General features: G+C 36.7%; 1 gene segment (V, D, J or C); it reads right to left on the bottom strand.

Annotated features, from left to right (window-relative positions):
- Positions 1 to 894: 894 nt before the first annotated feature.
- Positions 895 to 17,829, bottom strand: part of LOC306890765 (Ig lambda chain C region-like) — a 42,020-nt gene continuing 25,085 nt past the window's right edge. The window contains exon 2 of the C gene segment in view: positions 895 to 1,283.

Below are 17,829 nucleotides of genomic sequence, written 5' to 3'. Positions count from 1 at the left end.
GAAAGTAATAGTGCTATATAAATAAAATGCCATTGCCATTGTTACCTTCCAATTAAAACACTCACAAAATAATGACATATGAATGTAGTTCAACATCTCTGAATAAATAACATCACTTTCTGAGATCACTACACAGTCGAGGCTCTACATTGTAGTTTTTTCTTTAAATAATCGACTCCATCTGTAGGTGTTGTGTGGTTTATTGAGTGGCATTTATTTATAAAATGTGAGCTGATGTTCTGGGCCGCTTTCCTGAAGCCTTCTCATCACTCTGTTGTTTTAAAGTTATACCAGTGGTCACCAACCCTGCTCCTGGAGATCCGTCCTGAGGATTTCAGCTGTAACCTCAGTCAAACACACCTGAACTATCTTCTCAAGGTGTTCGGGTTTGCTTGATCATTTCGGACAGATGTGATGAAGCAGGCTTGAGCTGCACCTGATCGTTCATATGTGTTTCCTAACACGTTCTTAGTTAAGTATTGAAATATATTTTAAGTGACATCCGAGAGATTTCCAGTGAGTGTGAGTGTTGAAACGTTTGTGCGTGAGATTGCAGGTTCATTTCATCCATTGAGTCCAAATAAATGCAACTTCAACTATTTCTAAAGTGCTTTTTAATAAAGAACGCCACTATCACACACAACGCAGTGAAGCAGTCCCTGTATAGAGGGAATCATTGCTTGTCGAATGATGGATATCCATGAATTCAGCATCACAGCCATGAACAACACCTGCTGACGTGGGATGATAGAAAGTATCCTCCTGATGTAAATAAAAACGCCTACAAAAGCAATACCTGTACTGGAGGTTTATCTTTAGAGTCTTCGTAGCGCGCTAAGAGACAACGGGAAACACAGCCCTGATCTTTCATGAACAAAAAATAAGGTAAAGACATAAAGATTTAAATGATTTTATTTGTTGAATTTTGATGAAACACAATCTGCAGTGAACGACTAAAGTCTAGTATGAACACTGATCTTGTCTCTTGAGTTCTCTAGTGACTGTTTGACTGTTATCTTTGTGTTTGGCCTCACAGGTCACTGAGACCACTGAGCTCCACTCCTGCTCAGAGAGAGTCAGACTGCTGCTCCAGCTGTACAGACCGTTCTTCTCCAGGAGCCCAACACTGCTGTCCTGAGATCTGCTGCTCCCGTCCACCTTCCACATCACACTCCAGTCTGAGGGGAAACCCTTGTTGAGCAAACACATCAGTGTTGCTGTTTTCTTTGTGGAAATCTCTTCACTGGAGGGCGGCAGGACGCTCACTGTAGGACGAGTGAAGCCTGACAAACACACAATAGTCACAAAGTCACAAACAACTTCAGTCTCTACATGATAAACATCAAAGATCAAAATAATCAAATAAAACACGTTTTAGTTTTGGTACTTTCTAATGACTTTCATTCATGTTGATCTGAATGTTCATGCAGTTTGCACACTTTTTAGAAACACTTTTACAATCAAAGGAAAACAAACGTTAAATCATTAATGTAGAAACATATAACCTTTATGATGTATGATTTATGTAATCTTTATGAACATCATCAGTTTATAAAATAGTCATAATTATAATTAAAATATTTGGTTATTAAATCTAAATCTCTCTCTATATAACATATGATGTTTTATTTCAGCAATGCAAGCTTTATCAATTGTATTTCACACGAAACAAATGTACTATTAAAAAATTATGATCCAAAAATAGAGTATATTGGAAGTTGTGCAAATAATACAGTTTAATCAATAACTTTAATCCATATCAAAAGACATATTTCTTTCTTTTCACATTAATTTCATAAATCGTTAAATTTGTTTTACTCACAATTTAACGCAGAAAAGAAAACTCAGCGGCTTTGTTTTAAAAGTTCAAAATGCACTAGAACACTGTGCAAATGATTAAAAGTGATTTATTAAACTACATAAATATGCTGAAACCTTCGTCTCATTTTATATTTCACAGTTGATCTTTATATTTAACAGCAGAAATCTGTTGTATTATATTATTATTGAATTATTTACTTACTGCCAACATCCAGTCTGGTGCCGCCGCCGAAAGTGTACCACAGTGATACAAACTAATAGAGCGACTGTACAAAAACCTCTGAACGCTTCAGTAACTATAAACACATCACAAACACATCTCTACACTTTATCACACATCAAACACATTACATTACATTTTATTGTTTGTATACGTCTTAAATATGAACATATTTTAAAAAGTGAATACACAGTATTTATATATATATATTCCCTTATGTATAGAAAAATTACCCCAAACTTAAACGTCACAGATGATTCAGTGATGCTTTATAGTTCACTACTGAATGCTCATGTGATGTTTGCTTTAACAACAATATTCCTCTGAATTTGCACTTACAGGAGATTCATAAGCTCAAAGTATGATGGGACAAGGAACAAAGTCATAATATGACAAGAAAAACATTGATAGATGTAAAGAGAACCGATAAACTTTGTCACTCCTCCATATACACAACTGTGTATACACACAATAACACATCTAACATCACAGATCCATATAACACCTGATCAATAAATAACACACATGAAATGAAACAGCAGTAAAACAATGTGATTTAAATACTACAAAAAATGTGCAGAATTGAAAACAGTGTTTGTGTGCGTTGATGTAAATGATGTAAATGTAGAGAGTGAGTTTGCATTGTGATCACGTGCTTCAGTGATCTGAGAGTGTTTATAGTGCTGTGAGTTTAACACTTCATGACTGACAACACAACACACAAACCAACAAGAACAACAATGACGTTCAGCATCATCTTCATCTGGACACTCACAGTGTTTGCTCAAGGTTTGTGTCGTAACATTTTCATCATTATTATTCATTCATTGAAGAGTGAGATCTTCATTTGTTTCAGTGTTGTCTTATATTTCATGTTTGTTGTTTCTTTCAGTGTGTAGAGGACAGTACACTGTTACTCAGACTCCACCAAAAACAGCAGTTCAACCAGGACAACATGTTCAAATAAACTGTAAAGTCAGCAGTAGAGTGAATAATGGTGATAACTTACACTGGTACTTACAGAAACCTGGAGAAGCTCCTAAACTCCTCATATATTATGCATCACGCCTCCAGTCTGGAGTATCATCTAGATTCAGTGGCAGTGGATCAAACACAGATTTCACTCTGAGCATCAGTGGAGTTCAGACTGAAGATGCAGGAGATTATTACTGTCAGAGTTATCACTATATCAACAGTAATGGTGTGTTGACACAGTGATAAAGAGTCGAACAAAAACCTCCGTCAGTCAGACTGAACAGTGACTGCACTGATACACCTCACACAAACTGCAGCTGCTCATACAACACAAACAAACACAACACAACACATGCACACATGCAAAACACACACAGACAATGATAAAACAGATACATGTTTTTTTTTCTGTAAGTGTATCAAAAGTGTCTCAAAAGATGTGAAATGATGATCAGATGCACCAACAGCTGTGGATCAGTATCACAAAATATGTCCTGAACATTAATAGATTACACCAGTGAAGAGAAAAGCTTGATAATGTATTACAATATGGCCAGAATAATTCATGATTTAAAATCAAAAGGTTTCTGTGTATTGTCAATATAGCACTCATATAAGTTCATAAATGTCTCATGTCTTCATTGAGCAGAAGTGAAACTTGTGTGTTTCAGTTCAGATGATTGAATCAATAAACAGTAAACTACAGTAATTTAGAGCATAAAACATATACATCAATTAAAATATGACGAATGAATAAAATCCTATTTATATATGGAATTGTAATATAATCATAGTTGGTATAGTAACAGTTGGTATGGTTTTCTATGAAGTAAACTAAATATCATCAGGTGTGATTGTTAGGATTGTTATGGATAAATGAATCTCTTCATGGTGTTTTGTGGTCCTGATCAACATAAGATTTTATGACATTTGTGCATTTGGCAGACGCTTTTATCCAAAGTGACTTACATTGCATTATACTATACATTTGTTTCTAAGTCTGTGTAATCCTCTGGGATCAAACCCACGACCTTGGCATTGCTAGTGCCGTCTTACCACTGAGATACAGGAAAGATTATGTCCTGATCAACATGCCCGGGTTTATTAACAGTCGACGCTGGTTGTAACTGTTTGTATGTTTTATTACGGTGGTCTCATGTGTGTACATCGTTCCTTGCTGTGGCTGTGTCCAAACCCTTTTCACTTGTGAATGTTGCGGTCCACAAAGGAGAAGGGGATAGGTAAGATGTCACGTGACGTACATTGTACACACGTAGTAAATTTGTTGTATTAAAACACTAGTCAGGGATTTGTGCCACCCACTGTATTTATGTTTATTAGTTAGTGTAGTTTAGCTACGACGTCACGGACGTTGAAGTCTTTTCTTTTGATCTTTTCTTTTTAGTTTAGTATTAGAAGTTAAATGTGTTAGATAACTGTTTTTGCTTATATTACTTTTGTTTGTTTGGCACAATCCGTTTTCCCCTTTCCTTTGTGGTTGGGTTTTGTTTATCAACATACTTTCATTAAATTTATTAAACTCATATTCACTTTATTCAGTGGTCTCTCGTGTTTTCTCACCTCACTCAGTGTTACATGTTGATGTGTGTCGGAGGTGGTTACATATGTTCCCCTCCTAAAAACCCTAGAGGGTTACGAGTCATAGGAGGGTCGTAACATAATGGGGGCTCGTCTGGGATATAACTGAATTAACAGATAACCAATTCATGACACCATCACTTGTATCACTTGTGTGTTGAGAATTTGTGCGTAGTCCGTCTCAAATTCAAGATTTTCGAGAGAAAGCTGGAATGCCGAAATCGAAAGAGTTAAGGGATTGTTTTTACTGCCGTAAGCCAGGACACTTGATTGCTGATTGTCTGGTGCTTCTGCGTAAACCGCAGTCAAAGAACCCGAAGAGTGTTGCATTAATGAAGACTGTACTACCGTCTGAATTATGTTGTACTGATGTTTGTGACACAAATTATAATCCTTTCGTTATGCCAGGGGTTGTTTCCTTATCTGGAAAGGAGGAGGATCGGAAAGAAATCTGCATTCTCCGAGATACAGGGGCTATGCAGTCAATTCCCACTGAGCAAAAGTACGTCGAAACGACGTCATTTCAACGTCTTTGTCGGACGTCTTCTGCACGTCCTATACAAAGTTCAAATTTAGTTCAAATGTGGTCATTGCGGACTTATTTTCAACGTCTTATAACGTCAATTGCAGACTCATTTTAGACATTTTAACAAAAATAAGAGACACACTTTGCGTTCAATTAAAACGTATTTATTTAATGGGAAGTCTTTATGTGGTTGTACATTTAAAAACAACGTAAATAAACAGTAATCCATATACCTTAGGACCAATGAACTTTGTGTCCCCCCCCCCTCTCTTGATGGTGCATGCTTTATCAAGTCTCTATTTGGTTGTGTACATTTAAACTTTTAAAAATAGAAAACAGTCATTCATATGCTTTGGAACTCTTTAGAAGTCTCTATGTAATGTGTAAAAACCTATAGCATTTAAAAACAACAAATAATAAACCACATTTACATTTATACTGTATTATATACTATCCATGTTTTAGAACTCTTTATTTTTATTGTGTGTGTCCCCTCCTTCCAATCTTGATGCATGCTTCAGTCGTCCGAAGTGTTTTGTCTAATCTCCTCCGTCGCATTCCTTGCTCCACTTCATTACTGGAGCTGTAAAAGTAGAAAGACAAAAAATATAAATATGCAAAGGCAGCCTGTAGTCATTTACAAAGTACACATTTACATTATAAGAAAATTGTGCTTTTTGTTCTGCAATTGTACATTTTGCACTGAGCAAATCCATTATGGATTGAAACATCTAACCTTTTGCACATTTTGTCATGGTCTGTGCTTACCTACACTGTAAAAAATAAATTTATTTTTACAGAAAAAGAACAGTAGAATTTAACAGTATTATGACATTTTGATCAGAACTGTGAAATTCCATAAAAATGCTAACTTTGACATCTAATGTACATTTTCCCTGTTTTTTAACTATTTAAATATGTTACTGCAAAAAAATTACATTTTCCTTTAAATAACAGTAATTGTTGTCTATTGTTATCCTGACATGTCCTTAAAAAACATTCCCGTATATTTTTTTGGTCAGAAGTGAAAAAAAAATAGTTTTACAGAGAAAACCAGTAGAATTTCACAGTCATATCACATTTTTATCAGAACGGTGAAATTCCACTAAAAATGCAAACATTAACACCAAATATAGCCTTTCCAGTTGAATTAGGCAGTGACTATGCACTAAGTGCAAAAAGCAACAGTTGTGATTTACACTAAAAACAAATAGCTATATATTCTATTAATATCATGTAAATGTTGCGATAGTGTAAATATTAATTAGACATTTATTCATTTGGCAGACGCTTTTATCCAAAGCGACTTACAAGTAGTTTTTTACAGTGGCACATTACTGCAGAGCAATCAGGGGTAAGGTGTCTTGCTCAAGGGCACTTCAATCATGACCTGCTGGCACTGAGACCAGCAACCTTCTGATAACAAGCCCAACACTCTAACCATTAGGCCACAACATTGTAATTAACAAATCGTATATTACATGTCATACATATCGTTCGTTTGTTAAAGAGGCGATCTGGCGCTGGACTGTGTTGTTTATAAAATAAAATGTTTTAGTTTTTTGCCGCTGTGGTTAGTGGCGAAAGGCATCAGTTTTCTCTTGTGGCTGTTAGAGCATTTTATTACAGCGGGGCAGTTGTAGCTTAGTGGTTAGAGAGTCGGCCTTGTCATCCAAGAGTTGCTGGTTCGAGTCTCATGGCCGGCGTGTTGCTACTGTGGTGCCCTTGAGCAATTCACCCTACCCTAATTGCTCCTCACACTGCTCTCGTGGTGTGTGTTCACCACTCACTGGGATTGGTTAAAGAGGTTACATTTTGATTATGCATTTCACTTATTGGTATCCTCATCCAAACACACACTCCTGTCCAACCCACTTGTTACACCACTTCTGGAAAACCATTTAATGTTAAGGTAAGCTAATTGTCATGATTTCCATATCAAAATCCGAAATAACCAGCTGTAGATGCTATTTACACTAAGAAAAATACAGATATATTTTTATTCTCACCAAGTGACAATATCAGCATTTTTACGTAATGCTATTAGGTGTAAATAATTTTCATTTAATAAATATAAGTATAAAATTTGCAGTAAGTGTAAATTCTAATTAGATGCTATCTATATTGGCAGATAGTTGCACCTTAGTATTTTTGTAGATTAACAGGATCCAATAATTATCATAGAGTGCAAATGATTATATTTATTAAAATTGTTAATTGGATGCTTCTTTGTTGTGAGAATAAAAGCCCTTCTACACCGACCCCTTAGCCTACCCAATAAATAATTCATTTTTAATAAACACTCTTCTCTTAATAAAGCACTTTATTTCCACTTTTCAAACATTTTCTAAATTTTCATTGCAAATAAATGGCTTTTTTATCACAAAAAAGCCAAATCTATAAGCCAGTGATTACATGCATTCTTCTGTGACAGATATTCATTTTCATCACATTAAAGGTAAATACAAGCATCCTAACTTAAAATGTGCTAATATTGTTTTTGGCAGAGAAAATACAATTGACTTCAGGATGAATTTAAATGTTTTCTACGAGTAAACTAACAATGTGCAAGAACAGAACTGCAGCAGCTCCCTTCCATAATGACCAAATAAAAAATAAGTGCAATTAGCAACCATTACTGCCAGGTCAGGCACAAAAAGGGTTAAGGGACGCTTTCATGAAGGAAATTTCCTACAAATGCATTTCCAATAAAGATGCAATAATCACTGCACATGCCCTTCTACCATGTCTTCTGAAAACCCTGAAACATTCAGAAAGTGTGCACTGCCACAAATAGTTAGCAAATCTGGGCTTACATGTTTTCATGCCATAATCTTTTTCTAGTGAATTTATTCTAGTGAATTTATTTATTTAAACCAAATGTACAGGGACATCTTTGTATACTATGTGACAGAAGTAATGCTAAAAAACTAATTAAAAATACTCTTGAAACACACATTTTTGTAAAATGTTATACAATAAATTATGGTAGCCAGAGATTGCTGTAAACAACTTCAGCTTTTTATTATATCGCAAACCTTCAAGATCAAACAATGGGAAAAAAAGTCATGTTTCAGAAAACAAGTGTGTTCAATTTAAAAGAAACAAAAACACCGGGCCTGGATTCTTATAATTTTGAAGTTGAATTGTGAATATTGTATATGGGGCTTTAGCCAATTTATTGATGAACAATGTAGATGTACATTTAATTATGTAACGTTTTGTGACCAGTGTGATTTCAGCCCGTGGGACTATACGGATGCAAATTAGCCTTTGGCTACAATCCGGCATGTTTACATGCATGTATTCCATGTTTCTTCATTATGCACTGTCCAAATCAAATAAATAAATACATTTAAATTAAATCACATCACAAAGTAATCAAAATTATTTAAGGAACGAAAATATGCACTGAAGTACTAAAAGTCGGTCTGTCCTGTTCTTCAGCGAAATGTCAATCTTCTGAAAGACTACTTCTGTGGGGACACAAACAGTTATGATTAAAACCCAAACCAAAAGAAGAGGAGAAACAGCAACAAGCCTTTCCCAAATACTCTCAGTTTTGGCCACAGACAATTACTGGAGTTAATTATAAAAATTATTGTCCTTTGGTGCACTTATCGTCAATGAATGATAAACACAGAAGATGAAGTCTTACACTACTATACAAGACAACAGAGCTTCTATACCTGTCACTCTCCCCAGTCAAATGCAGCAATTTTTGACGTCAGACTCAATACTCTGGGGTTGACAGAGTACGCTCTCTTTTTCTCTCTCTTTTCCACCTTGGTACCTTTATGAGGATTTATCCTAAAAATGCTCCTTTAAAACACAACACAAACAATATCCTTACATAATTGTTGTATGCTTCTTAACCAAAGGAATGCAGTCTATGAATTACCTTTGCAAGAATTCTAGTGTGGCTCCCAGTTCTACAGGGTAACTGATGTTCAATAAATAGTAAAGAGAGAACATCAGATACAGGGCTTCTGTAAAACTCAAGAGATGGTCATTTACAATCATCTGGTCTACTGCTACCATGTTCACACTGGCTGTCAGTGGGTTCTCTCCTTTGAACAAACACACAATCAGTAAGACATAATATTTAACAGAATGTGAGGTCACCCGAAACCAGGAATTATTGTGTTGCAAGATCAGAGTAAATAATACCCACCACACACTACTATACATGGTGTTGCTGGAAGCTGTTCTGAGCATATATCACTTGGAACAGAGGTATCTTCTACCATCACAAGAAAGTGGTCTTGGTCATTTTTGAAATGGGTTAGCAGCAACATCACTGCCCCACAAACATGATCCCCTCCAGCTCTATACTTTGTGAGGATTCTCCCTGCTCTGCTTGCTCTTTCTGTGCACTGAAATTGAAAGTAGTCTAATATTCTTCTGAACTTACTGGAAGCAGATTCTTCAAAGCTGTTGTTTATGTCAATGCCAGTGAGCTCTTTAAAGTGTGCTTTCATTCCTGCTGGCTGAAAAAGATATGGCCACTCATCAAGTAAATCCTTGGTTTCCTTTCCAGATTGGATGTTGTTTCTTTGAGAGGAGTAAGTAGATGTCATTAAGTCATAGATTGTCTTTACATCCCTTTCATTATTTTGAAACATTGCTAGCAACTTCTCTTTCTTTTCCTGCTGCAATTCGGATGTTTCTCCAACTAGCAGTTGTGGATCAGAATTTATACAACCATATAACAATTTTCGTTTCTTTGTTGATACTTCTAGAGTACCACAAAGTGGTGTACTAATAGCTTTTGCTCTTTTAAAATTGTCAATTCTACACACCAGTTGTTTGAGGAGAGAATCATATCCACTTCCTACAACCTGGGAATTAATCTCATCTCTGAAAGACTTTGGGTATGCAATCACCATTTGTCGGGCTATTTCTGATACATGTTTTTTTGCTGGACATTTGCTGACTTCGAGGATCTCAGAAGCAACAATGCGGACCAACTGTCTTCTCTCAGAGCAACTTGGCCTTTCGCCATTTTGCAACTTTTCCATAAAACTTGCTGGCATTTTTTGCCATGGAACATCAAAACTATAATGCCAGTCATGGTCATTAAACGGAGTTTCACAACTACTGTCACCTAGAAGATAAACCAATGTCCGTTGGTTACAGGATGAACACCTTTCATGCACCAGTTATTTTTTGGCAAAATTGCCAAATTTTTGGATTGTTTAATGTTGTATCAGCGTTTTACTCACATCTTCCACTTGAAGAGCTGGATGGTGAAATTGAGCATCCAGGAGCAGGTGAACCTGATGCATCAGAAGTGTATTCAGCAGACAAATCATTGACAGTGTTTTGCAGAGTGGAAGCAATATCTACATGGCATAAACAAAAAACTGCATTAAAACCATACTGCAGAAACAAGAAACACATTGACATACTGTAATACAAGTAAAGAGTACAGCTAACAAAGTACAGAATGAAAGAGACTGGGGTGTTGTTTTTCCAGTTCCTTTAATTGTATGCATGTACACAAGTCAACATTTAAAGTGGATCAAACCTTTCATAATAGTTGTGTTAAAACAAATACCTGTTCTTGTGAACTTAATTAACTTTTTGATCCGCTTCAAATGTTAACTAGTGTAAATGTAAAAACAAACATTGATTTGAAAACTTACTTGGGATTTGGGCTATGAGTTTTCTTGCTTCAATTGGTCTCAGAAAGCCACCTAGATCATCATCTTTCAAAAACTGTAGGTCATCTACGGTCTCCACACCTAGGCTGTTCAAACCCTCTATGGCTAGCTTTGAAGTTATAGGGTTTGGGAACATATTCTCAATAAAAGTCAACAATGCATCCATTTCTGTTGGGAGAGGGATGTTTATCCTTTTTACAGATGAACAACGCTGTGCTTCAGAGTAATGACCTTCAGTCCCATAAAACTGTACTCATTTAAGGGATAATAATCCAGACATTTCTCAGCATTTACACAAATTAATTCTTTTGTCGCAGACAAAATCTCAAAAAGTCCATAATCATGCAAATACACTGAGGGGCGGGGAGTCACAAGGAAAGTCACCTCATCATCTTTCACGAAAATCAGCTCAATCTGCCCAAACTGTAAAATAGAATAGTCCTCTTCACATTTAAGGCAAATTAAGTTTCCTTTCCTGTACAGGGTACCCTTGTATTCTACCCGTGTTGAAACAAAGTCTGGTTCATTGAGCAAGCGTGTCTCAACAGCTTTGCACACATCATTACTGTACAAATGAGGAGAGTATGTGGCCAAGTCAACACTTTTAAGCTTTGGGGGAAAAAATGACCGTGAGTGAAGATATGCTTGAAGAAGTTGATGGTTGTGTGACAATGTCTTGCATACATTTTTGAAGTTCTGTGTTCTTCTCACACTTCTTTTGAAGTAGGAATGTTTGCTTTCAAATCTCAATGACCATAAACGAATTAAAGGTCCAAGACTTAAAATGAGTGACGTGTAGTGAAGCATGTAATGATGTTTTGGTTTCAAATTTTCACCAGGAAACAGCTCCTTTCTTGTTTCCAGATATTCTGGTATTAAGACATTGAGATATGCAATCTGTGCAGTGGTAATCTTGGGAGCACACACTAGCTCAACCAGTTCTTTCAACTTAACAGTCAGTTGCCATACAGGGTCTTGTGACTCTACTCTGTCTCCAATTATGACAGGAAGAAATCTGAGGAGACACCAGTTCTCAGCTGCTTGACCACCTAACTTCCTGCCTTTTTCACATATCTGGGAGGGGGCAGAATCAGCATCAGAATCCAGAAATTTAAATTGTGCAAGTCTCCTGTTCAGCTGTGTATATGAAAACCACTTCCTTTTTACAAAGTATTCCAAGAAAATGGCAAGATCAATAGCTACAACGCCTTCAAACAAGTCGTGGCCAAGGCATGGGGGAAGGCCAGGCTGAGCAACATGAAAATATTTGAGAGAGTTGAAAATGGAGTCAAACTTCAACCCATTTACAACATTTTCTTCAGTCGTCCTTAGAGTTTCCACTGCCGCCTTATAGGACTCAACTGTGCGATTGGGAAAGTCTACACACACAATCTGAAGTTCACTGCGAGATACCAAGCAATACCTACAGCAATGCTTGGCAGTACTGAAGTTCTGCGTGTAACCACCGATGCAGTGGGACCCCAAATTATCACCGATAATAGCCACTATTGTTGCACGTACTATGTCACCTGAAGATGTCACAAATCCATGCTCTTCAAGTTCTTTGACATCTGCCAACAATTTAGCAAAAATCTTGGTTTGACCAAAATAGTTAAAGTCTCTCTCATAACACAAAAGTGATAACTGAATGTTATCAATGCATGATCTGTAAAATGGCTCAAAGTTGCCAAGTGTAAAATACACTCCAATCATTTTATGTCTTTTTTTAGCTGACCCAAGGGGATTCACAATCTCAAAGGCATCCTGGTACAAAATAAATTGGATTGTAATCTCAGGCTGCTTAAACAAGTCATTGGATTTGAATACAGAGCCATCACAGATGTCAGAGAACACAGAGGAGTGTACATGCTGATGTTTGGCACACTGCTCCCACACCACTGGATCTATTAACATGGTTTTTAAAGTGTTCTTCAATGGAATATACTGTGCATAACGTTGTTTTCGGTTCTCATCACGACCAAGATACATACTTTGTGGATGCACGTAAGAAAAATTGTTCTGAAAATACTGTCTTCTTTGGTATTCTGTGGAAAGTAATGAATTACAAGCTGAATGTAAATCTTGGCCTTGCAAAGTCTGCACCACAGATTCAATATCACATTGTGAGAGGGCCGTTTTTGACTTGAGTATTTCCCTGAACATCTTCTGTGTGTACTGACGACAGATATAATTTAAACCACTGAATTCCTCCGCAATCATCTGAATGGTTGACGATGGCACCAGGTATTTGGCTTGTAGCTGCATATAAAACAGGCAGAGATTTTTCATGTACAATGACTTTGTGTTACATTTCGTCAGTGAGTCTGTGAATTCACTTTCATCAACCTCATCCTCGGTAACATCAAAAAATGCTGAAGAAGGTTGCTCAGATACAGTATCCATAATCCGTAATTGTGCAAATGTAGAAGTCCTGTGCTTTCGTGAAACATGGGCAGTGAAACTTGATCTTAAACTGAAATTTTTGTCACATTTTTCAAAAGGACAACACACCACCTCTCCCTTGGCTAAATGTGACCTGAGATGAGAAAGGACATTTTTCATGTCTGTCAATTGTTGTTGACAGTCTGTATTGTTGCAAACAAATGTGCCCGTCAAATCATCAAAATGAGTATGTGGTCTTTTGTGATGGCGATAAACATGAGCTTTGAGAGCATTGTATTTTGAGAATTTACATTTGCATTCTGGGAAGCAACATGGAAATTGAGCATTTGCTTCATGTCTGTGTAAGATTTGATGATTAACATATCCCTTAACTGTCTTCAGAGAGCAATCACAAAATTTGCACAAATACATCATCCATATGGTTAAAGGTAACACACCTGATAAGATGAAATCTTTTGTCCATGTGTTCTTAAATGATTGTGAAAGCAACGTTCTAAAAGAACAACACAATTCTGAAACCAATTTATCAACTTGCATCAAACATTAAGAATAAGATTTAAAACCGTATGTGATTAGCCATCGTAATTGTATTCACCTGTTGCCAATTAACTTTTCGATTACATGGATGATACGTCAACAGATTTTTTTTAAACACTTGACATTCACCACTCGACATCGAGGTCCATGATTGTTTTGTTGATCATTCTGTTATATTGCATTCATACAGCAGAATATGTTGCCTAAACGGCCACGTTTACACACAAACCTACTTAACAAAGTCACCTACGATTTTAGAAAAAACAATCTGACGCCTGTAAATATTCCAGCGAACCCAACTTCGTGTTTTATCTTATTTGCCATGTCAATGAGCACGTTTCCCGACCGAAACAAAAACAGAGGGATTTTTCCTTGAGGCATTTTTACGCTGTTTTGGAGCCATGATCTGCAACCTGCACTAAACAGGCTGCTGCTGCTTTGCCACTTGGCTGATGCCGTTGGGCCGAGGGCAATGATTGAGAAGCAGTTTGACCAATGGCGTGCGTGAAGGCAGGACTTAACAAGAAAGGTCAAAACAGTGCAGAAACGCACACCAAAAAATGTCTACAATAGAAAGCAAAAGGGGAGATTTCCTGCGACATTGTGAGGTAATCATACTGGGTAAATATGCTGGCATGTAATATAAAATATAAAATTGTAATCAACAAGTGTTACTGTATTTACGTTGTTTCTGCTGTTTCAGTGCACCCTTGTCCTTGTCAGTGGGTGAGGTCACATCACTAAACTGTCTGAAGAAGTAAGGTGTCGTGGACCATCATAAAATTTGTAAGTGCATTACATATTTAATGAACAAAGTAAAAAACTATCATTTTTTTATGTAAGAAATGCAAGAACACCTAAAAAGAGTAACATGATCAGACATGATAATGAATATAGATATGTGATGTATGATAAATAACCATTTTCTCTCTTATTTTTTAAAGGCATCAACATGGCCAACAGACCATTGTTCTGTCCGAAGTGTAGTTTGTGGAAGACGCAATGATGAAATTAATTTGAATTGTCAATGTTGTATTTTAAGCATATAGGCCTAAGCAATGTTCAGATGATGGTACTGTAGCACTGTTTAAAGTTTTTAATATTTGTTGTTATTTATCATGGAAATTACTGTAACAGAAGAAAATAAAGAGGGAAAAATACAAATGATTTTCTCTAATGACTTTTTGTGTGACATATAACATACATATCATGAACTACATATAAAACTATCTGTAAGCATAATCAAAATCAAAATGCTGTATATGCCTTTCAAAATTATGGTCCATCACAGGTCATTTTTTCAAATAACGGTCAAAACATGTTCTTTCAAATAAAGGTCAACACATGTTCTTTCAATTTACAGTCAAACAATGCTTTATGAAGTAATTGTGTCAACATGTCATTGATATGTAAATTCAAATCATGTTAAGTTAAACAATTGCTACACCATGTTTTTAAATTTACAGTTAAAACATGTTTTATTTAATAAGGGTTTAAACATGTTGCGTGAACTTACAGTCAAATAATGCCATTACATTTCATGGTCTATGCATGTATTTGCAATTATACAGACGAAATATGTTATCTCAGATTACGGTTTAAACATTTTATAGCACTGTATGGTCAATGTTCTTTTTTCATGTTGCTGTGTAAACATGTTACTTCAGTTCATGGGGTTTTACCGTTATTTTCATAAATGGCAAACGTTTGGCAACCTGTGCTGCCATGCATTTGCTCGTTTTTTTATGTTTTTTTTTTACAGTGTAGAATTGCTCTGTCAATGCATGTCTTCTCCAGAGCCATCTTGTCTTTTTTCCCTTTATATTAAAACGGGCCATGAGACAGTTACTGAAGATCCTGGAAGAAATTCAGTTACAAGTTTAGGTCAAAATTTTAATCATTGAAATTTGGATCATTGAATATGGGCTTAAAGTTTACCCAAAAAAATAAGATTTCCCATAATTTACTAATCCTCAAGCCATCCTAGGTGTAAATGCCTTTCAATCTTTCAATAGATCCTCTTTTCTTAGCTTTGGAATGGCGCCTGAGTTTTTGAAAGTGGAAGTGCAGAAGATTGAGCTAAACAAAATGGCATTCCCAAATAAGAAGTCTTTAAAAAATCTTTTAAAAAACAAATGTCATAAGAAAAGAGAATCTTCATTTTTTTTATTTTAGCACAATTAGTTTGAACTGGAGTACATCAAATAGTAACTGCGGGAGATGGAGGAGAATGCACGTCTGAAAGAAGGCATGACTATATACACTCCTACACGAGATGGATGCCTTCTAGCCAATCAGAATCAACGATATAGACGGATCATGGTATAAGAGTAAGATATCACAAACAGCAATATTAATAAAAAATGTATTCAGTTGTCTTTGAGGTTAATGAAAACATGTACTTACAAAGTCAAAGACGTTGGGCTGGGTGTATGTAGCTGCTGTTGACACAAGCAAAAGGGAGAAAAATAAGAAACATGAATGGGAGTGAGACATTTTAATTGTCTTTGGGAATTAATATGCATTAAATTTTCATTGATCATTAATAATAAATTAATCAATAATTAACTGCATGTTAAGAACAAGGCAAATCAGAAATACAAGAGTGACTGTTGATCACTCATTGATCACTTACAAAAAATCAGAGGGCAAATGACACTGAAAAAAAACCCAGAGAAGACAATTAATTTTACAGGGTAAAGTGAATATAATGAATATTGGCAACTCTTATTAAGTGCTTTTTAATTAGCTGAAAAACTGAAACATTTGCTCTAAACTGGGTGTAAATAAAACTTGCGGGTTTTGTGCCGTGTTTTGGTTTATAAACCATTGCATATCTTTATTAAGAGCAGATTGTCTCAATTCAGTCGAGCCCAAAAGCACAAACAGGAAATGTTTTTGAGGACAAACATTAAATAAATGTCATAGACAGTGTGTCATGGCAGACAAGGAGGACTCAATGGCGGGGAGAAAACACAGTTTATTGAAAAGTCACAAACAGAAGTCAAAGCAAAATCCGAATCGCCCCGGGGCGTGGCGTCCGCCGGCGAGGAGTAATTCCCCGGATAAAGTCCCACAACCGTCACGGACGAGAGAACGCGGGAATACTCGGGGAGACTGCTCGACCCGCCACCTCCGAGGAGAACGAGGGGACGAGCCGTATTGGAACGGCGACTGTGTTGACGGAGCTGTGAAGCGAGAGCGGTCCGGGACGCCAGCGGGAGACTGTGGAGGGGAGTGACAGGGCAGATGAGAGAACAAAATGAAAACGGCTATGCGGGACACAGGACACGAGGTAAGGTCTTTAGATCTGTGGCAGAGTGTTACGTGTTTAAAGATGTAAGCGGGACGAGAACGAAACATTTACGTGAGGTATGATTGACATGGGTGCGGGTAGAAGAAACAACCAGAAATCTCTACGTTTCAAGACGTTTAATTTGTGAATTTCCAGGACACGTAATAAATAACAAATAAGGTAAAGAGGAAAAAAATAAGAATAGAATCAAATACAAGAGGATCGCCCAAATCAATGAAATAATCAAAACATAATTACCATATCTAATTTCCTTCCAAACTATCTCACTATCAAACAAAAATGTAGAAAGAAACCTCTAAGTCTTCAGCGTATCCGTCGCCATACATAAACTACTCTAACTAAAGAAACAGACATACAATGGGGCGATCACTCTTCGACTAACTGACATGAATGTACTGTATGCCGCAGGTTACATTTATAAGATCCGGCATCCATTATAAACAGCCCTGCAATCACAAGTAACTGCCTTAATGCTAGGGACGTTCAGTCTAACAAAGATCGATTACACGTAGAAACAAATGTATCACAAAGTTTAACAAACCCGATTGAGCGTTATTCAGAAATGACAGACGTCTCACAAAACCATGAACACAGGAGCAACAACAACGTGATTATGCCTCCAAAAGGACCGGCTCGCTACCCGCGACTTGGCTGAAATCTGGCGAGCTGCTGCAATCTTGTGAATGGGCCTTTTAAACCCGACGGAACGTCAGCGGATTGGTGGAACGTCCGCTCCGATGCATAAAGTAGTGACGTCACGTACTGC

Source organism: Barbatula barbatula, assembly GCF_947034865.1.
Source record: "Barbatula barbatula genome assembly, chromosome: 25".
NCBI classification, from domain to species: domain Eukaryota; kingdom Metazoa; phylum Chordata; class Actinopteri; order Cypriniformes; family Nemacheilidae; genus Barbatula; species Barbatula barbatula.
Note: the sequence above shows the minus strand (reverse complement) of the source record. Positions and strands in the feature narration are given on the sequence as shown.